We start from the raw sequence: 23592 nt of genomic DNA on the forward strand, positions 1-23592 counted from the left end.
GAGTTAATATTCAACGCTGTGGCAATGTGGGAGGAGGTAAATACCAACTATATAAGTAACTCTCAGCTCTGTGTGATCAGGAAACTGCTACAATGTAATAAAAAGGAAGATACTGCAAATATATGTAGGCACACTCTGTAGTAGACAAAGGATCTACCCACAAGAGTATAGTACCAGGAGTGCTGACATGGTCCTTTCTGATGGAGCCTTCATAATCTGGTCTCAGTTAAAAGCAAACATTAGTTCATGCCTTGTCACATGGTGCATTTTCCATAAATGATGTTCCCTGCTGTCAAAGTCAAGATCTTCGTACGTGACATTTTCAGAATACAGATAGCAGAGCCTATTCTTTATTGTTTCTTCCTGACTTATGCCTGAGCAGTTGGTGTGTGGTGATTCTTCATTCTTCCCTAGAAAAGTACCATCTTGTCTTTTCTAGGATTTGACTGGTTGGTTGGTTGGTGTTGATAAAGGGCCTCCTGTATCTCAGGCTGGCGTTAAACTCACTGTAGAGTAAGACTGACCTTGAACTTCTGGTCCTCCTGCCCTCTTATCTTTTAAAAGTGTTTTGGTTAACATTAATTACACATATTAATATGGTTTCATGGATTTTTTCATTCATAAATAGTCAGTGTCCTTGTGTGTGCCCACCTTTCCTTCCCAACCTCTGGAATCACTCTTGTGCATTCAGTTTTTGCTTGCTCAGCACAGGCATCTCTCCTGTGAAGCCTTCTGTGACCCCCTTCCCGTCAAAAGACTTCTGTTTTTCCCTTGTCCTTCTTCATCTTAGACGTTTCTACTTTTGCTTGTATTAAAGTATTGTGCTCATTTTCTCTGCTCATCATCTGTGATGGTTTGAATATGCTTGGCCTGAGGCGTGGTACTAATAGGAGGTATGGCCTTGTTGGAGTAGGTGTGGCCTTGTTAGAGGAAGTGTGTCACTGTGGGAGTGGGCTTTGAGACCCTCCTCTTAGCTGCCTGGAAGACAGGTCAGGCTTCTTCTAGCCACCTTCAGATCAAGATGTAGAACTCTCAGCATCAACTGCACCATACCCGCCTGGACAGTGCCGTGCTCGCCTGCCTTGGGGATAATAGACTGAACCCCTGAACCTGTAGGCCAGCTCTAATTAAATGTTGTCATTTCTAAAAGTTGCTTTGGTCATAGTGTCTCTTCACAGCAATGGAAACCCTAACTAAGACACCATCTCTATGTAGTTGTTAACTATCCATGTTGAACTGCATGGGGCTCATCTGTGCCCTGGAATATAAAAGTTAAGCATTGGGTCTTTATTGAGATGAAATGAAGTATAAATAAATACCACAATTACTAAGAGTTTCTAACATCCAGTTTATAATATAGCACTTTTTAAAATATCCCAGTTTTTAAAAGTAATAGCTTACTTTTGCTCTTTAGAGTTCTGCTTAATGGCAGGAAAAATTGAGAACACATTTAATAAAGGTTTTATCTTTATCAGAGTTTTGCTTTCCATAGTTTCAGTTACTCTTGGACCACTGTGGCTTGAAGTATTAAATGGAAAATTCCAGAAGCAAAGAATTAGTGAGTTAAAAATGATGCCACATTCCTGTAAATGTTCAATATTGTTATTGTTAATCTTTCATTGTACCTAATTTATTATTTAAAGCCTTATCATATATGTAGAAATAGCAGAAGGTATTGGAGCCTTGGAATGCATCCCCACTTAACCGCTATATATTTTTAAAGATAAAAGCTAAAACCAGGTATTACTCGACTTTAGGTTACTGGTGATATAATTTTCCAGTTGTGTTTATTTTGCTCTGGTTAATCATGCTGTGTGGACATCATTATATACCAGTTTAACACTCAGCTGGTTTAGAAGCACTGTTAGATATGGAAATACTACCATACTGATTGGAAAGTGGTCCCCACTGCAGCCCTTCTGTTCGCTCTCCTCTGCTCTGGACTGCTTAGCACCCAGCAATGGCTGGGGAGCTGGCTCCTGACACAAGGGGAGCAGGCACTCCCGGTTCGATCCATTCTGTTTTGTTGTGATGGTGACTTATCTCTCTAAAATAATGGCACCACTGAAACTGGGTTTCTTAGAAGACAACAGTGAAACATACTATTTCACTGCAAAATACGTTCACTACAAACAGAAATATATTTTTTTGACCAAGAAAAATGTCAAGATCCTGTCAGGAAATAACAACTTGGGATATTTTATGGGGGTGTTCAATGAAGGAGTGACTTTAAAAGGAAACAGTATGGGGAGTCCATGGGTTTGTTTGAAAAGAAAATGGTTACGCCTTAAGCATTAGCTCAGTGGCTGCTTAGACCCTATACGGACAAAGGCCCTTCTGAGAAGCTGATTGGCTCGCAGTTGACAGCTACAGTCAACCATTGTACCCCCTAGGGAATGAGCCCAGGGATTGGGCACTCCAGCCTTTCTCCCTGTGGTCTTTTACCAAAGAGTATCCTGGCTGAGCCAAACTGTAAATCAGAAAATTGCCTCTGTAGTTTTTGTTTGTTAGTTAAGATAGCCTCCACAGTAGAGTGTTAATTTGGCGGAGTAAGCCTAGAAGAACATTGGTACACATTTAGCTTTTTTGTTTGTTTGTTTGTTTAATTCCACAATGAAAATTTGTATCTAGAAAAGAATTTTGGAGCCTTAAACGTAGGCTATAATCAGGATATGAGTTGATTATATTCACTTGACAGGTAACCTGAATTGATGTGCAGGGGTGGGGGGGAAAAGCCACAGGGGCATCAAGTACCTGAGAGCATCGGCGAGATGGAAAACCACTGCGGATGTGTGGGCATCTTGAATAAACAGCTCTCTCTCGGCCACAGAGGTCAGCAGTGACAGGAGTGGGTGTGTAACCACAGAGAGCAAGCATCACCCTGATTATCATCAGTTCTTTCTCCGTAGGACCTGTGGGCAACTCATATTCATGAATATTTCAAAATCACCTCAGTGGAGACCTTGAAGAATGTCTCAGGGATACAGCTTAAGCAGTTTATAGCCACTGAGTCCTTGCATGAAATTTCATAAAGAAACCCAACGTAACACACAAAAATAAAACTTCTGCATTTGGGGCGGTGCCCCTCCTTTTCTGATGTGTACCCTGGACACATAGATGATATGATGAGATCATGCCTGGGTATATAGTCTCATGATTATAGACTCTGTCTTCCATGTCTGTAAGTGGAGCCTTCTCCCAGTAGTTCCCAGGCTTCTTCTCATGTTTTCTCTATACTTATTTTATTAGCTAGTTGATAAGGAATTGGTGGTGATGTAATCACCCAGCTATCCGAGAGCCTAATACTTGTGATATCTACTGCAATACATATTGCAGAACTTCTGTAAACGTATTGGTGCTCTTTGCAGTCTGAACTGCTCACTCTGCTGTGTGTGTACAGAGTACAGCAGGTTTTCGAGGGGTGGAGATTCTAGTGGATAGCAAGGGTTGGGAATTTCTGATCTGGTGGGGACCTAGTGAGAGCAGGAGTTCCCAGAAGGAGCAAGTTAGCTTGCTCAGGCAGCATGGGTGTATTCTCAGCTCTACTAGACTGTAAAATCTAGGGAAAATGAAAGCACACTACTTATCTTGAAGGACTCTGCTCTTGTGATATGGAAATCGTGTAAGCTGCTTATGGTTATGTTTTTAAGATAACTTTGTAAATTAGAAATAAATTCAGTAATGAAACTCTAGTGAGACTTGTGTGCGTAGGTGATTGGATGTACAGGGGTTATGTTTCCCACGATTCACCCACTGATGTCTTATGTGTGCACTTACGTGATTACTCTGTTCTGGATACACAAAAAGAAATATAATAGTTATGTTTATTGAAGAGAATAAGTATTTTGACCAAAAGTAATCACATATTTAATGTTTCCAAAGTGACTAAGCTGAGTTATTGTAAATTAGGCAGTAAATTTTAATAGGATTTCTAGGTGTAATTTCAAGAGAATGATATGTCTAAAGGTGCCTGTCTCTTCCATATAATAAGCATCTTTTGATTTATTGTATAAAGACACTTGTATAGCTTGTCTAAATGAGTAAACTGTAACTCATACATCTTTTGTTTACAGTTTCTCTTTTCTGCTATTATAAAACCCGTGTATTGCTAATTCCAGACTAAGTGTCTCACTGGACTGAGAAAGGGCCTTATCCCAGGTGTTCTCACGTATCAGGGCCCTTGTAATAAATGCCTTGCAGTATAGTGTAGCTGGGACAGTGTATCTTCTTCCTGAATGTCTTTCTTTTTCTTTTTTTTTTTAGTAGATATTTTCTTTATTTACATTTCAAATGTTATCCCCTTTCGTGGTTTCCCCTCCGAAAATCCCCTATCCCATACCCCCCTCCCTCTGCTCACCAACCCATCCACACCTGCTTCCCTGTCCTGGCATTCCCCTACACTGGGGCATCAAGCCTTCTCAGGACTAAGGGCCTCTCCTCCCATTGATGTCCAATGCTTTCTGAATCTCAAACATAAACCCAAATTGAAATTACCCAACTAATGCACCCTTCGTCCTTCTTGCCAAAAATTCTCATTGCAGCTATACAAGTGAAAATGAGCGTAAAATTAATTGTAAAATGTTCTTCCCAAATTTCTGCCCTAAAGAAGGCAATGTGCTTATGAAATATATTAGTGGCCATTGTCAGGAAGTCAAACTGCTTTGGTTGGGTGCTACCCTTCCAGAGCAAACATTCTCTAGAATGACATCACAATCAAAATGTCATGCTTGCCCGGCGGTGGTGGCGCATGCCTTTAATCTCAGCACTCGGGAGGCAGAGGCAGGCAGATTTCTGAGTTCGAGGCCAGCCTGGTCTACAAAGTGAGTTCCAGGACAGCCAGGCCTATACAGAGAAACCCTGTCTTCAAACAAACAAACAAACAAACAAACAAACAAAAAAGATGTCATGCTTTAGAAAGAAACAGTCATATTCAATATAGACAAAGCAACAACAGCAACAAAAACACTAAGAGTACGTGAGTGGCTTTGTAAACAAAACTACGATCAATTTTGTAGTAATATACCTGGCTCTGCAAATGACACGTGTCTAAGGCAGAGGCTCCTTTGCCACCTGCAGGAGCAGGCACTTCTTTCTGAGGCTAGAACATTTTTAGATGCCAGTAGAGAGATGTGCATAGTCGGCTGCTGATGCCACCATGGCCTGCAGGGCCATCCAGCTGACTCCCTGCCAGGTCCTCTTTCTGGCACACGTGTTCTCTGACATGGAGCTCATGACCTTGGCTCTCCAGGTTTTCTTGGGGTTTCCTTGTTTCTCTTCTGCATTTGTGTTTGTGGATATTTACTGTGGTACTGATTTATGTATATCCAGAGGACTTTGGTGGGAGCATTAGAAATGTAAATGAAGTAAATACCTAATAAAAAATTGGAAAAAAAAAAAGAAATGCACACACATGCTGAGACTCCAGCTTCTTCCCCCGGTGCATTCATTCCTTGATGGGGTTTGATGTTTTCAGAGTTTAGCTCAGTATGAGACCTCAGAGGTACATATATTGAAGGGGATTCCGTGCAGAGGGAAGTAGTATGTTCTTCTTAACCATTTGCTTTTTGACACAGAGCCTTGCTGTGTATGTGCATCAGTGTGGGCTTGGATTGAAAGCAATTCTCCTGCCTCAGTCTCCCAAGAGCATAAGTTACCACATGCAGCTCTGTTCAGTTTTATGACAGGAATAACATGGAGAGGGGCGCCTTAACCTTGTAGGGCCTTAGGAGACTTGGAAATAATCAAGTTATGATGTCGTGCCTGCATAGTATAGAAAGCAAGGGGAGCCGCTGTGGTTACAAGCAGTTCTGTCCTCTCCTGCAGAGTGTCACCTGGGACTGCTACTCACTGTAGATCACCCGTAGCTGGTGAACCTGGACTTTCCTTCCAGAAGCCTCCTTAGTGTGGCCAGGCTGCGTTCCACCTTGAAACCCCGTCTGGAATCAGCTCCTCTGGAAGCCTTTGGAGTCTTCAGATCTGAATACTGCCCTGTCATTGGTGGGAGTTCACAGCATTAGATTTTAGTAGACCAAAAGCCTATGTGAACAAAAATGGTGATTGAGCCCAAGTTGCTGGCATGCCTTCACCGGTGACACCAAAATGCCCTGCAGGGTGAAACCGCTGAAAACATCTGGGTGTGCATAGTGTTCCTTAGTCTCATGGGAAGGAATTGGTTGTTGCTGCCATGGCATTGGTCTGTTTGGACCACCATTTAGAAAAAATGGCAATCTCAGTTCTGATGAGACAGACAGCTTTCCTGGCTTGCAGGTGACCACTTTTCCTGCTGTGTCTTCATAGACTTTTATTTACTTCCTTCCAAGGCAGGAGTTGGGGGCTAAGGGGGTGGGAGTGGTATAGCAAATTCTCTGGTGCATCTCTTCTTATAAGGTCACAAATCTTGTTGGATCAGGTTATCACCCTTTAGGACCTTCCTTAACCTTAATTACTTTAATTACCTGAGGGCCCCATCTTCGAATGCAGCCTTGTTAGGGGTTAGGAAAGATTCCAGTTTGAGGAGCACAAGTGTTCAGTCCACAGTTATCACTAACTTGTTAATATTTATCCAAAAGGGTAGAAGCTATAACAGGCTGTATGTTAGGTTGTAATAAAGACCTTTCATATGCCAGATGTTGTTGAAAGCTTGTGCAGACATCATTGTATTTATTATAATATATGAGTTATGGTAATATCTCATCTGACTCTCTCTGTGACCATAGAAGGTAGGTATCATTTGTCCCTGGTAAGGACAAGGCTTAGATAAATGAGGTGATTTACTAATGAGGAAATTATCAGCACACTTCCAGGCTAAAATGAGGTTGTAGTCTTGTCATGTGACCTGTGTCATACAGGTCAAGATACATGCAACATAACAGTCGAACATCACAGGTCAACCAAAATAAGTCCTACAGCTCGCTCAAGGCCAGGGTGACAAGTGCAGAGTCATATGGACAGGCTCTAGAATCCATCTGAACGTCATCTTGGCTTTTACTCGTCGTAAGTTGGTGCCAGCACTATCCACCCTGTGCTGTGTGTAGGACTCACCTTTACTCCAGCTCCCTCTTGGGAACTCACTGTGACCAGATGCCCAAGCCTTACTTCCAACAGTGCTTCACATGAACAGGTGTCTGACACTGATGGAATCAGTGACTTCCTTGAGGCCACTAGACCCTCTCAACACCACTTACAGACAGAGCTAATTCCTATTACTGCCATGTTTTCAGAGATTATGTAGGGAAAATAGTCATACAGTGGTACTTTAAAAAGCTAATTGCTTCTCCTTCCCTCTTTCTCACTGGGTTACTATGGATTTAGACAATTAGAAAATGGCTTCATTTTGGCCTTCTTTACTGGAGAGCCTATTAAAGCATCTTCCACATTTTTCTACTAGCTAAAACCTAATTCTGTATAGAATACACTTGAAAATTAAGATGGTGAAGACTTATATTTCTTCCTTCTCTCCTCTAACGGGAAAGAACTCAAGGATGGGTAGAAGGGTGTAACCCTGATAAGTGAGGCTCCCTGAGAGGAGACCAGCCTGATACTCTGTGTGTACTATGAGAAAGATAGACAGTGGGTGGGGATGAGGGAAGAGCATGGGGTGGGGTCCTTCAGCAGTCAAGACAGGGCAAGCAGGGAATAAAACTTGTTTGGGACAGTTCTTCTCTGTATTAGTAGTTGTAGCAGTTATACAGATGTTCACTTGAACCTCATAACTATTCCTAAATTAAAGCAGTTCTGTCTTTAGTCATTTTCTTCCATAGAAAGAATTCTATAAAACTAAAACTATGTAAATGATGGACGTGCCTGTACATACAGTCCTACTGAAAAGGCACTTGGGAAACCTAAGTGATATTATTTCATTTTCTTTTCTGTACATCATCCTTTAAAAAGAAACTCTTTTTTAAAACCTCATAATGTAATTTCCCCCTAAAATTCATATGGCTGAGTTCTTTAGTACAATTTGAAGTATGTGTTTTTGTTTCTATGAGTTAATTTTTATATGCTCTGTGTGTATGTGTGTGCGAGCATATACTTCCCTTCCTCCTTGGAGATTCTCCTCTTATCAGGATATTTGTATATGTAATGAGCTACACAGCGTGTGACATTGATACCTGGAGTTCTTATGTAGATTTTGAGCCCTTCCAGTGACCTGCATATTATCATTGCCCATATCTAAGGAATGGTATTTTTTTCCACTATAACCTATAGATACATGTACGCGTGTATAATATGTATATATCTTTGTTTGTGTGTGTGTGTGTGTGTGTGTGTATACATATGCCTTTTTGCAGCCCACCAGATGCAAGGCAAACACATCTGGCTTCTATCAGTTAGGGAGTAGCTTTAAGCACATCCTGTGAAATTGTCTGTACCCGAAAGTAATCCCAACACATTCAGTAAATGTTATTTTCCCCCCACAGTTATGTTCTTGATTGGACCACAAATTTTTCCATAATGCTGTACTTAAAAACTAGTACATTCTGCTCTTCATCCATAATCATCTGCAACTCCCCATACCAGCTTTCTTAGGACAACTATTTTAAACATGGCACATTAAATAAACTATATTCCAGTTCTACAAAGAGTCACTGTGTGCGGCTCTGCCAGTTTTGTAGTTGCTGTGGTTGAGTTGGTTCCCTTCCTTATCTCTGCATAGGAAGGACAGCAGTGTAGCTAGCTCTTCCTGTGTGTCCAGGACATGTTAGCATTGCTTCTAGAGTGGCCTCAAGTCAGTGTTTACAAAGGAAAACAGACTGCTAGTTTCAAAGTAAAAACTAGTTTGGATTTGGATATTCACACTAATAAAGAGACACAAAAGAAAAAACCCTTTTAGGATATGAAAATTATAAATGGTCCACGTACCTCAAGGGGTTTTACTGCCAGCAGCTCTTATAATTCCACTTTAACTGCTAAGGGCTTGCAATTAGGGATTTGTAATCCATTTTTTTTGTCTTGTTTTATTTTCTAGTTGTAACGTAATTATGATTAGGCTTGAAGTTTATGTCACGAGGGGGATATATTACCAGCAGTCACTTGGAATCCTTGACTCACTGAGTATCATAGAAATATTAAAATGGAAAAACAACCCACAATGTGTAACAATGTTAACAACTTTCTTTACAGGGGTAGTGTAATGGTAAGAGTGACTTGTCAACAGACAGAATGTATCATCATCTGGGTGATAGGTGATAGGAATGCCTGTGGGGATTATCTTGTTTCCGTTAACTGATGTGAGAACATTCCCTGCACATAAAGAGGAGAGTTGAGAAACTCTGTATGTTCTGATAATGGACACAGAGTGAGCAGCTGCGTCAGCCTGGACACCCCACCCCACCACCCACCGCACGGCCTTGACTCCCTGCCATGGTGAACTGCCCTTTGAACTGCAAGCTCAAGGAAATGCTTTCTCCCTTCAGCTATATGAGGTTATTTTATCACAGCAGCAGAGAAGAAACTGAGATGGGGTACAAAACTATCTACTTCTGAACGTTTGAACTATAAATTGAGGCATTTAAAGTAGGGGAACAGGAAGTAGGAGGGAGAGATGAATTACTGTATTACCCCATCTTTCCCTTAAATGAGCCTCATCAAATAGCCAGTAAGTTCTCAGATAATTATTGTCTCTGGTAATTGGTAAATCAAATAATCACCCACCGTCATGCTTCTGTGCAACATGAATCTGAAATTCCCATGTGATACAATGACTCTGAAAAAGGTCATGGGGTGTTTTTAAGTGTGTAGCATGGACCTTCTAACTCGATGTAACCTGTGTTTGCATCGTAATCACAAGCATAACAGGTGAGGAAAATGAAGGAAAAAAATGAGCTTTTTTGTAGAAACTGCTCCATGAAATCTTCATATTATGCTGTATTTTGTTACTTAATCTATTCATTTGACATTCATATTTGAACCATGTGCTGTTCTGGGTGAACCAAGAACTATTAAATATATTTACAATAATGAGTATCATCTCTTAAATATTCTCACATCAATTAGTATCTTTACACTCTTTTACCTGACTCCAGGCAAGAAAGTGAGGGGCTTGTGCAATAGCTCCTTCATAGCCTAGCTGACCAAGAAAAGGTGCTGCACGTAGTTCACGTATTCCACCGAGTGGCTGTATGTGTCATGCTCAACTTTTGCTTCTAGGAAACACAGTTGATGTTAGCTACATCCAAGTGAGTAAATGCCTTACCTCTGTAGCTCTGTTGCACTTTTACTCACCCACCGCTTGTAAGTAATAGTTTTACAGAAACCTAGTAAAGCAGGAAACAAAAGTAATATATGATTCTAGTTATCGTAAAATAATAAAATCACCTAAAATTGTCACTTCTGTACCCTTCATGAAAAATGTTATAAGCATAATCTTGTTAGATATACATTTTACACAGAAATTATCATATATAATGTCATTATTGTGCCTTAATCTTCTATAAGGACCAGGAAAGAATATTTTATAACTACATCATAATTCATTTAGTTGGTGTCTGTAATGTCGATGGACATTCATGATCTTTCTAGCCTTTAACAATTAAGACTAATATTGTAGTGAACATCTTTGAACGTAGAACTTTTTCAGTTGTATTTGTGAAAAATATTCCACTCTGAGAATTCTTGGACTGAAGAGATTTATGTTTAAGAGTCATGGAGCAATGACACATCCACACCCCATGAAGTGACAGCTTACTATTATTAAGGGGCATCTAAATGGCCAAGATTAGCCAAGCAGAATATTATGCTATGCACAATACTGTACAGAGGTCACTGCACTCCTATGGACTATGAAAATGGCTGTATTCATCGTTGTCAGTTTATGACTTAATTTTACTTCGGAACCACCTTGTCATTTCACAATCAGCAAATATTTTGAGATTCATGTTATTCAAGGAATATTTAAAACAGGAACTTAACCACAACCTCCCTGTGCATAACTGCCTTCAAAATTGGACACTCTTAGGACTGCATTGTTACATTAGGAAACAACTTGTGTTTTCAACTAATGGGTGTGTTTTCTCTCCTCAGGTGGAAGGAGAGATTGTGGAAAAACAATGAAGAGGCATGGTATTGGTCCTGTAACTCGGAACTGGAGAGGAGGCAAGATGCTGGCATAGCTGTTGAACTGAGAACCTGCTATGCCAACATATTGCCATCTTTCCTGTCTGACAGCAGCTTGGCTACCTCTGTGCTGATCCTCCTTGTCTTGCTACAAGCCATCCATGATATGTAGGGCCCTACAACTTGGTCTGTCTCACCATGACTTCTCTCCAGTCCTATACCGAATCACTTACTCTGTTCTAGGCACACTGGCCTTTTGGGGCTGTTCTTGGCTGCACCAGGAATATTCCTGCCTCTACTGCCTTGTCTTATCTTTTGGGCATCAGTGGAGAACTCTTTCACCATGGCACAGTCTATAAAACCTTACATGTGCCCAGCCACTGTTCACCTCATGACCCTGCTCTGACTTGTCAGAATCATTGGGCACTACCTGTCCATGTTCATTTACTTGGTTGCTGCTTGATTTCCTGAACCAGGTTGTAAGTCCTTTAAGGGACACCCATCTTCATTTCTGTTCACCATACCCCTAAACCCTGACGTTTGCAAGTCCTCAAGTCATGTCTTTGCGACTCTACCCTGGACTTATTGTGCAACAGAAGTGTCAAATAGTGAGATTTTAATCATGCCATGAATGGCTGTGATGAAACACTGGTTTATAAGTAACAAAGAATAAACAAATGCTACTGATTTCTAAGCCTGCAAACCCAACATCTTAAAGGAGCCACAATAAAGTTATTATCGGGTCTACAACTCAGAGAAGACAAAATATTGTATTGAAAAGAGATTATATTCAAAATAAAAGTTACTTTTGCGGTTTCAGCATGGGTGTCACTTCTGTGTTCTTAGTTAAACCATAATTTTCTCTGATGCAAGATCATACTGACCACACAGGATCCTTGAGGTAAGTTAGTGAGATTAGTCTTAATCATATCTAGATGCTTTTATCTAGAAAATGTATGATGTGCTCATACTGGTAAAAATGTCATGAGTTTTAATTATTTTACTGCCTGGAAGTTGTTTCTTTACTTAGAAGCGGGTGATCTTAAGTGGAAATTCCAGACCTATAGAGCATGTAGCATTCTACATGAAGACACAGAAGTGTTGAAAGCAGAAAATTATCATGGATCTCAAATGTGTCCTCTGGTTCCTTCCCACCCCTACCTTCCTTTTTCTGGGGTTATTTGTTGTCTACCAGCCTGTGGGCTTCATGCATACACTACATCTTTATAATAAGAATGCTGGACTATCTGATATTCATATTGTAAAGCTTTATAGTTTTAGTAAGAAGTTTTGTTCCTAATACACTAAATTTTATATTCACTTGATGCTTCTTCACAGAGGAAAATAACTGTCATTCTTCTTGGCTGGGCATTGTAAGTACTGCACCTAGAACAAACTCAGTATGCTGTGTTCATGCCTCTGAGAGTAGACTGAACAAAGCCCTAAATTTCACAGGTGGGCAGCACAAAGCTGTGGCAATTTGGCCTACATTGTGTGTGTGTGTGTGTGTGTGTGTGTGTGTGTGTGTGTGTGTGTATTCTGTTTACACAAGGGTAAACAGGAGGGCTTATCTACACTTCCAAGTGTAAGATAAGCATTTATAAGGCAATATGATATTCCATTTATAAGGCAATATGATAATTAAATTACTTCAAAATATTAGGTACTTTTTCTGATCTTAGGTATGTATATGTTTGATTCTCTTAGGACCTGGTAAATCTGCCACCTTTGTTCTTTCATTTCTAGAAATAAAGAACACAATAGCAAGCAACACTTGGAGGTCATTATAAATGTCACACTGTTCACGAAGACTTTGAGGACCCCCTTTAACATCTGAGACCTGACAGCCATGTTGCTTTGTTCATTCATTATTTTAACGGGAAAAAAATGTTGAGGAATCAATAGACTAGAGCTTACAACATTGTAAGAACTGCTATTTTTAAAAATATATTTCCACCTATACTTAGTTTTTAAAAGTTGTTGGACCTTGAGGGATTTTGTTGTTGTTGTTGTTGTTGTTTACCTTTTCCAGAGTTGTGACTGCATCCATTGTAGAGATATCCTCTGCCTGCTCCACCTCAGTGCAGCTGATAAGCTGGGTTCCAAGTGGGAATGAACTTGGAAGTGTAGATTAAGCCCTCCTCATCTGAAAGGGTTTGGTTGTAATTTATAAGCACCTGCACTCAACTTGTTATGCCAAGTGGATGGTCATGGAGTGGGGCTTAGCACAGAGAAACATCAAAGAGATGCTAACAAACCAACAGTCTAACTTTACCAAGAGCTTTTACATGTCCTGGATTTTTAAGTGACATTTCATTTCCAGTCACTGGGAGAATTTCTTTTAAAATGCAGATTCCCAAACCATCCCCTAGAGATCTGGATTTAATAGATGTTCACGGAGACCTAAGAATCTCTGTTTCTAATGAGCACCCTGTTGATTTGGATTCTATTTGAGAAGGCACCATACTTTGAAGACATTCAGCTTAGGTCCTAAGTCAGAGGGCAAGTATTTGAAAAGGTAGTTTTTCAGTATGAAAGTTGGCCACAACCATGAGAAGAGTCTGCTTTCCCGCTGTGTCTTTGCTTGCAAAAACTGGAACGGTGTTTTGTGATCATATTGTATCCTCTGAAGTCACTTATATAAACAGCCCATATATCTGTACTCCTGAGCATTGCGCCCGGGACAGCCACAGTGCTTCTGCACAGTTTTTAACTTCCATGATCTTTTCTCCAGGGGCTTACATTACAACTCCCAAGTTGTTTTGTTTTCCTTACTGATTGATATAATGTTGACCCAAATCTTTAACCTCTAAATAGTCACTCTCCTGAAGGTCTACTGTCAAAATGTAAATGATACATGAACTCCCTGAGGCTACAGATGAGGTCTAATTACGCAGAAGGGGAATTTCCAAGGTTTATAGGACTCTCTTAACAGTTGTAAATCTTTCTTTAACCCCAGGGTGCATATCTTAATTGATCTATTTCTCCTTAAGTTTATGTTTTTGCAGATATTTTTATAAATTAGGACAGCATTTCATTTGGAAGCAGTGTTGTGTAATAGAAAGAACTCAGATTGAAATGCAGAAAGATTTATGCAGGCTCCAGCCCCGTCCTTTTCTTGTACTAGTCAGGATTCAGGGCAAATCATTTAATTGACTCCCTTAGTTGTACAGCATGTAATGGCAGGAAAGCTTATGTGAAATATTATAAAGAAAGGGGGTAAAAGGAAAATAACAGCTGTAAAAATGAACTACATATGAAGATGGAAGATAATATATAAAAAGAGACTAGTTATAGATTTTAATAGGAATTTACTTAATTTTTTTCAAAGCCATGAAAATGTCTCAGAATATAAGGGCCTCTGCTGTTAAGCCTAACAACCTGTGTTTGATCTCCAGGACTCTCGAGATGGAGGGATAGGACCATTTTTTTTTCTCTGACCTCCATATTCTTACTGAGATATACATGCAACATGCATACTTGTGTGCACACAGGCACATACACATATAATGTTTTTCAACATCTTCTTGAATTGTAATTTTAAAAAAAGAATTCTGAGTTAAAGGCATATAACTTGTTCTCATCCAATATAAAGTACTTTTCTACTTATCTTTGTCTCAAATTAAATTTCTGCTTCTCATATGTTGCTAAAAACCATATGAGGAGATCAGATGTAACTCAGTAATAGTATGTCAGGGGTTCAGTCCCCAGCACTGCAAGTATATAACAACAGACAAAAGTGCGTAAGTAGAGTTATGGCCATGTATGCCTAAAAGGCCAGTCAGTACTCAAGAGGGAGCGACAGGAGGATCATGATTTGAAAGTCTCTATGGGCTACATAAAAGCATCAAAGCCACACTGGGAGTGTAGCACAGTGACAGGGCACTTCCCTAATGTCAAGGCCATGGGTCCAATCCCTGGCTGTAAAACAAATAAATAGAAATCAAGAGTACCTCGATAATGACTCATGACTCACAATCACTTTCTGTCTCATTGACTTGTTCGATCCAAGTTGAACAAGGTGTAAAATAGAGTGCTGTGAAGTGTCAAACTCTATAGCTAGAAACAAGATCTAAGTAGGTATTAATTTTATATTGTTTATAAATCCCTTCAACTCTTATTTTCCACACCTACAAAACTTTGCTTTGGCAGTAGTTGAGATTTTAATAAAATCACTCTTTTAATCCTGTCTAGAGGACATCCTAATTGCTTACAATTAGGTTGTTGGTATGTAACAGATATGGGAGACTCATCTTGTAGCCATGCTCTTGAGGGGCACAGTAGACATAGCAGGCAAGATTGGAAGCATCCACCCCAGCAGTGCATCGCCTAGCAAAGCTCCAAACCACAGGAGAACCACTGGCCTGCTTTTGGTTTCCAGTGATATGTGGACATTGTTTTCATTCCTATTAAACTACCAGATAGGCTTCATAACAGAAAAATACACAATAGAGTTTCCTTTTAAAATGCAACTTAAACAAAATGTTAAGAAACATATGGTCAGTAAATATGACAGACACTAGGAAAATATTGCTCTTTTTTTTAACTTTGGGAAACTAAAGTTAAAGTAAAATCATATGGGGGAACCCCCTGGGGAAAGTCTCCTAAAGAACAAGCTAAAATTTTACCTAAAGTTTCTCCAGTGTATGATTCATTTTGAGATATGAGGAGTGTTTGTGCATGAAGGAATTTTTAAAGTGAGGATTAGTGTACTTTGCCTAAAAATTATGCACACACTCATCCACCCCACCCCCAACACACACACAGTTGTTGTATTACTATTAAGGGTTAATATCACTTGGCAGATCATAAGGAAAGAGGCCATCCTAATTGCTTACAATTAGGTGGTTGGTGTGTAACAGGAAAGTAAGGACTCAGTCATATGGGAGACTCATCTTGTAGCCATGCTCTTGAGGGGCACAGTAGACATAGCAGGCAAGATTGGGAGCATCCACCCCAGCAGTGCATCTCCTAAAGAACATTGTCGGTAAATGATAAGCAGGTTCAATTAGAAGCTGACTCGTCAGTCTAAGAGTTTGTTTGAGTAGTTCTCTCGGTGTTTGTATTTTCTTGGAGATGAGATGATCTTCACTGTCAAACTAGCATTTTACATCGATGGAGGTGCATGATCTGCAATATGCAACAAAAGCAGAAACCCTTTCTGTGTAATCTAGAAAGCTTGCAACACCTTAGTTTACATTCAAAAAAGAGATAGAGCAACGAAAGACAAACCAGTAAGAGCAGTTGCTGTGTGGTGCCTGTGTACCTGCCATGAGACCTTTGATTTAGAAAGGTATCATCAAAGACCATTTGTCCAAACTTCAACAAGAAGTCTAGACATACCTACATGGAGAAGAATCAAGTATGCATGGGGAAATGAAAAAGGGGAAATGGAGTGCCTGAGAAATGAGCTGTGCTTTGCATTAGTGGTTTGCATACTTAGAAATGTCCTGCCTGATTGCTTAACTCTGCAGAAAAATAAGGGACTTGATTTGCTGATTCCAGATTAATTTCCCATAATGGACTTCAGAGACTTAGCATGAAAACCTTTGATTTCCTTTCTTCCTGGGTTGGGAGGCAGGGATCGTTGTAGACATCCAACTCGGGTATACTGAAAAGAAAGATCATGTTGAGAAAGGTTAAAAACCGAAAAAAAAAAGTATGATGATAAAGTACAATAGATCAATAGATACAGTCTCAAGCTCAAGAGAAGAAATTCCCACTTTAAAATGTTCAGTTTTTACATGGATATTTTCTAAACATTTCTCTAAACACATTCTAAATGGTCATGTTCTTATAATTGTTTTCAACCACGTAATTTTGCATATATAATTGTCTTAATACTTGAACTAAAAGTCAAGGTTCTATCAGTATTCTCACCTTGGGCCTGGGAGATGTCTCAGTTGGTAAACTTCCTGCCGTTCAAGCTGGAGGATCTGACTTCACACACACACACACACACACACATACACACACACGTACAACATCACCTGCCTGGAATCCCAGCATTGAAGAAGCAGAAATCAGAAGGTCACCAGAAACTTCTGGGGTATTGATATATGAACTCTAGGTTGACTGAGACCCTGTCAGACAAAATACGGTGGAAAACAAGAGACTGAGGAAGACTCCACACTAATTGCCTCCATGTAAACCTGTACCAAATGAACACAAAGAAAATTCTTACCTAACTTACTCTACTAGATAGAATCTTTCAGTCATTCATCCAAAAGTCTTTAATCCATCCTCATAAAACATGTGTAGCACCTTCCCACTACTTTCAGTCAAAAGAAAACAGATAAGCAGGCTACATGAGGAGTTTAAGTGGCATAGTGTATGGAAATAAGGAAAATACAATCCAGGAAAGAGGAATTTGTGTTAGTTAAGATTGAAATTAGATGTATGGAGTATCATTGTAAGGCAGCAGGCAGGTGTGGGATTTCAAAAGTTGCAGATTTTTAGTACATCAGGGACAGAAATGTCTGGAATGTTCATTGTAGTGAGGGGAAGAACAGATCATATACATTATACAAGCAGGGACCACACAGCTCTTCTAAGCCTGACTAATGAGCACAGCTTTTAGGAATGTGATGACTGCTGTATCTAAAGTCATTGTCACATAAAATGAGGTTTATAATTTGTTACTGTTTCACTTTGATTTTAAGACAAGGTCTCACTCTAGCCCTGGTTGGCCTGGAATTTTCAATGTAGACCAAGCTGGCCTTAAACTTACAGATCTGCCCATGTCTGCCTCCCAAGTTCTTGGATTAAGGGCCAGTACCACCATGCCTTATGAAGTTTTTCTCTTGAATATTCAGATTCTCTCCATAGGCTCATTCACTTTTTCCCTTGTGCATATCCTGGAATGTGAAGCCTTCTGGAAGCTGGTCCTCCTCTCTGCTGCGGGGCCGTTCTTCACTTAGAGACCAGGAGGAGACAGACACTGTAGTTAGATGTCTTCTCCTGGCCTTTCTTTCCCTCCTCTTCAGGAATGTTTTAAATTACTCCTTTCCCTTATTTTGCATCTTAATTTCTCATTCTTCCTTAATATGTGCATCATATTTTCAGCTCTTGCATACACTAAACACATCTTTCTAGCTCAGACTTCTGTTTTATTACTGTTTTGCATTTCCACTTGCCTTCTTTGTTACTGCACGGGCTATGCAGATGGTACAACCAGCTCAACTTGTAGAAAACCAGAAACTCCCTTCACCCAAATGACATCTCGATGAAACACTTCATCACCACTCTACCTTGAGAACCAAATGTCACTTGCTTTCTATCTCACCTATCCTCAACTGCCTATTTCCATCTAGTAGCTCACACATCCTGAAATTTCCATCTCTACAGTCTCTCATATACACTGGCTGATTCTCATTCTTGCTGACATTGCCTACATTCATATCCAGCTTCCAATTACACATTATAAGATCTTCCAGTTCTTCCAACTTTTAGTCCACCGCACACACTCAACCCAAATCTACTTCATACCCCTGCTAAAAATGTTCTAAAGCATTTTATTTCCTAGTTCTCCTAAAGTATCTGATAGTCTTAATACATTCTTGATCTAGTATGATCAAGGTACTCCACAAGTTTGAACAAAAGCACTTGTGGTTAAATTTGCTTTTTTTTCCCACTGCTGTAACTGGATTCCTGACAAACAGCTTAAGAATGGAAGCTTCTTTTAGCTTACAGTTTAAGCAGATTCTGTCAATGCTAGTAGGGAAGAGCATGGATTCAAGATGTGAAGTGCCTGGATGCAGAAGTATCACATAGCATCTGCAGCTAGGAATGAAAGAGGGAGATGAATCAGGTGCCCAAATCTTTCTCCTTTTTGTTCAGTCCCATGAAATGGTGCTGCCACATCCAGGTGGGTCTTCCTTAGCTAAATCGCTCTAGGAAGAGCTTTATAGCAATGCCACAGGAGCATTTTCAAGGTGATTATGAATCTCATTGAATTGACTGAAATAAGTTATCTCTTTACAATATACAATGACACTAACTAAGCATTCTCATTCCCAAAGTAAGGAAATATTGGACCTTCAATAATAGGGTCTTACAATTGAGGCCTGGTGGACAGCTAAGAGCAATGGCAATCTTCTGCATTGTTCCGGGCCCTCTGGAGTCATCCTGACTAATCACACATGGGGGAGGGGGGGAGACATCCTGTGCCTTTCAGTCAGGTTTTCATTTAATCATCCATATCTTTGGGGAAACAACATTATTCACCTATGCAAGATAGCTCTTTTTGAATTCTTTTTATTTAATTATAATTTAATAAGCTCACAAAGCATTAAGTTTTTATTTTTTTATTAATTAGGTATTTTCTTCATTTACATTTCCAGTGCTACCCCAAAAGTTCCCCAAAACCTTCACCCTCCTCTCCTCCCCCCTACTCCCACTTCTTGGTCCCGGCGTTTCCCTACTGAGGCATATAAAGTTTACAAGACCAATGGGCCTCTCCTTTCACTGATGGCCGACTACGTCATGTGGACACTTTGCATTAAGTTTTTATAAGGCACTTTTTCATAATCTTTAGTTTTGATTACACCTACACACTGAAAATTCTCCTTTTCCTCCTATATCATCCCTACTTGAACTTTTAATTCCAGTCTTCTCCCTTACTAATATTTCATATTACACATCTTCTACTATTCCCCCCACCATTTAAGGCCTCTTCTCCTCCTTGCCTTTCATTCATACCATGTTCCTGCTTCCCACCCTTTGTACTTGCATAAAAGAGAATCTACCTTGAACTACATATTTTTCTTGTCTTTCTCTTCTACTTGTTCTCTTTCACTGTGGACTTGGATAAGAGCATTGATAGACTGGATTCCATGGGTTATAAAATAAAAAACAGGATACCAGGTGGGTTGGTACAGGTTAGTGGTGCATCTGTAGTAACAGGAAAGAACATGGTTAAGTACAATCAAAATGCATTGTGTGAAATTCTCAAAGAATTAATAGAGATACTGTGTTTCAAACTTTGGAAGAAGTATAGAAACAAACAAGTATCAGTAACCAGGATACAGACTACATATTATCCTGTCTCAAAATTTTCTAAGCCATAATAATTAGTCCATTACTTTTGAATTTAACTCTACTTGGGTTCTCAGGATACAGACAGAAAGCAGATTTCATGCAGAATATAGCACAAATGGCCTCTAGTCCAGTTCCCAAACGAGTTATTGTTCTCCCTACCTCATGAGCTGTCCCTTCACCATTTGTGTTTGTCTCAGCATCCTACTCTTCCCAAATCCCACAAGAATAGCCCACTAAGATCTACTTACTAGGGCTCCTTCAGCCTACAGCTCCAAATTCTTCAACTTAACTCTGTAAACTCATTCCAAAGACCTACAGACCCCAGTCAGGTCTTCCACGGCAACAACCCCATGTCTTGGTGCCAATTCTCTGTATTTGTTTCTTTCATCATTGCTGTGGTCAAAATCTTACAAGAAGCAACTTGAGTTAGAACATCTTTATTTTAGCTTACAGTTTGGGTGATACCTATTATGGCAGGAAAGACATGGTTTCAGGAGTAGGGACAGGTTGTCTTGTTTCTTTAGTCAGGAAGCAAATAGAAAGGAATGCCTGTATTCTGCTTGCTTTCTCCTCTTTATTCAGTCCAGTACCAGAGCCCATGAACTAGTTCTGCCTCTGTTGAGGATGGGTCTTTACTTCTCAGTTAAAGTCCCTGGAAGCTCCCTCTGAGACAAACCGACAGATGTGCTCCTGTGCTGATTCTACATACAGTCAAGGTGATAGCGAACATTAACCCCCACACTGTCTTTCCCCTTCGTCTTCCAAATATGTGCACCTTAGCAACTCTTCTAAAAATCTTATATTCATTCATATTTTCTTTTGTGTATTAACTTTCCATGCTCCTTTTTGATGTGAAACCATCCATACAAAAATTGACTTTTCCTTAGTGAAATTGTCCCTGATCTTCCCAAATGAAATCAATTTCTTTTTTTCTAATGGTATTTTGTTTGTAACTTAATCCCATAAACTACAGATTTCGACAAAACAGCACTGTGTACCTGCCATAGGTGAGCAGCTGTTTATTCTTCTGCTTTTTTATAAGAAAGGGAGAGATTTTTCTGAAAGTATATTAAAATGGTAGTTTGTGTATTTATGAATCTTTGCAATACCCAGAATAAAGGCTTGTGTCATAATATATCTATTGAGTACCTGATTACCAAATATTCTGTTATATACAAAAACCTCCAAGGTTGAACATGGTGGTGCACACCTTTAATTCCAGCACTGAAGAGGCAGAGGCAGACAGATCTCCAAAATTTGAGGCCAGACTCGTCTACATAGCAAGTTGCAGGCCTGTGAAGGCTACATAGCAATACTGTCTCAAAACAAACAAAACAAAACAAAACAAACAAAAAAAAACAACTCCAATATGCACAGATATGCATCTGAAATACTGCAGCTACTTCCCAGAATACTTTCTCACATAAGTTATTTTAGTTATGTCCATAGAGCTTAAGGATCAGATACTGTCTCAGGCTACGTTGAAAAGAAAATGTGCAGTGTATGAACTTGAAAGACATGCATGTAGAAGGGATCCAGCACCAAAGATAGCATCTTGAAGGATCCACTCTTCTCTCCAGCCTTCATTCTCTGTGTCACTATTATTCATTTCTTCTCTAATCCCATCCCCTTAGAGAGATCATCGAGTTGTCCTCTTCACTTTTCCTTTCCTGTACATATGTGTCACGGTAGCCTTAGCCCGAAAGGGATGAATACAGGTAGGATGTATATGTATATGTATATATATATATGTGTGTGTATGTGTGTGTGTGTGTGTGTGTGTGTGTAATATACTACCAGATTTGGTCTGTGTATCATCTCCTCTCATCTTCATTCCTCACTGTAGATTGCAGCAGACCCTCCATGTGTCACAATTTCACTTTTCAATATGGTGACATGATAGTGCCTAGCCTCTCTAGGGACTGAACACATCAGTGATTTCTTGAATGACTATGACCTTGGTCATGCAGTACTTCTAGTCCATGCATGACAAACCTGCAACAAACCGTGACTGCTGACATCATACAAATTCTGAGCAAGGCATGTCTGCCTCATAGGGCTGTGAGTCCTGTCACCACTTAGCAAATGCCCCCACTAAGATAAACAGTTACATATTCTTGTACATTTAACATTTAGAATTATAATACTCTAATTAAATATCCTAATACGACTTCCACTAGCACTCAGATGATTTTTTTGATAAAATCATACCCGCAATTCTTGTCTTCCTCTTTTTTCTACCTATTTTTAATGTATTTTATGGTCTAGACTTCACACTGGTAAGACAGGATTGCTGATGACGCAGTCTCAAATCTTAAGGACTTAGTGCCTCTCTTTCTTAGGTTTCCCAAAGAGAACCCATGTGATTCCCCAGTTTTCTATGCTCACCCCTTTCTTCTACCTGCTTAGATTTTGATAAATTATGTGAGAATAAAATGCAATATTGCACCTTTTCATGCCATATCTGATTAGCAGAGCATGTTATTTTGATTCAAGCTACAGGTGGAGTTTTGCTCTGTAATTTACTAAATTAACAATTTGAAGAGTCTATAAAGAAGAAAGAGGTTTTTTTCTAGTCAACAGGCCTAATACTCTGTGAAATTTCCAAGATTTTAAAATTTTGCTCTTACTCCTTGTTGTGTAGTACCGAGCATTCCATTAAGCCACTCCGTGCACACAGTGACTGTACTTAGAATCAGACGCAAGTATTCCCTTATCATTGACTGTATTTACTTTTTAAACATCAATTGACTGAATTTTAGGAAGCAGTCATGAGCAGAATTTTTCTTTGGCATTTCTCTAGTCTCTGACTGTCTTTTGTAATCCCTTGTACTGTGTTCTGGTATGTGGGCTGTGTTGTTAGCTTCCTTTAAGATATGATAAAATTGTAAGAGAATCTAACAGTTAATGACTTGTTCTTCCTCTCAGCAAGACTGAAAGGAATGATAAAAAGCCAATGTAATATAATCTTAATCCTGGTTTCTAAGGGGTCAAATCACTGGTCTTGTGTCTCTGCTCTCAACACACAGTAGTTGGTATGATGGGCAGGATTGTCATTAAGTGAAACAAATGTTTATGGCTTAAAAAAAAAAAAAAACCTCTCACTAACAAGATTATTATATAGTAAGCTAAGAAGAAAAGAAAGCACACTTCTTTTGGGAGGAACAAAAAGAAGAACTAAAGACAACAGTGCCTTCCAGAAAAGTCTCAAAATGAATTGTGTGTCACACACTGAAGCTAGAGCTTCATACTTGAACAGGCTGCCAAAGATGGGCATGTGATCAACAGAGGAATGGATTCAGAAAATGTGGTACATTTACACAATGGAGTACTACTCAGCTATTAAAAAGAATGAATTTATGAAATTCCTAGGCAAATGGATGGACCTGTACGGCATCATCCTGAGAGAGGTAACCCAATCACAAAAGAACTCACATGATATATACTCACTGATAAGTGGATATTAGCCCAGAAACTTAGAATACCCAAGATACAAGA

The 23592-nt window shown here is 39.6% G+C and overlaps 1 long non-coding RNA gene across 1 annotated transcript in view; it reads left to right on the plus strand.

Annotated features, from left to right (window-relative positions):
• Positions 1 to 11832, plus strand: part of LOC110293748 (uncharacterized) — a 28931-nt gene extending 17099 nt beyond the window's left edge. Inside the window, exon 3 of the long non-coding RNA XR_003836399.2 lies at positions 11023 to 11832. This is a non-coding gene — a long non-coding RNA (uncharacterized LOC110293748). The remainder of the gene's footprint in view (positions 1 to 11022) is intronic.
• Positions 11833 to 23592: the final 11760 nt, after the last annotated feature.

This window comes from Mus caroli, unplaced genomic scaffold (assembly GCF_978045245.1).
Source record: "Mus caroli unplaced genomic scaffold, Mus_caroli_1 scaffold_6, whole genome shotgun sequence".
Lineage (NCBI taxonomy): Eukaryota > Metazoa > Chordata > Mammalia > Rodentia > Muridae > Mus > Mus caroli.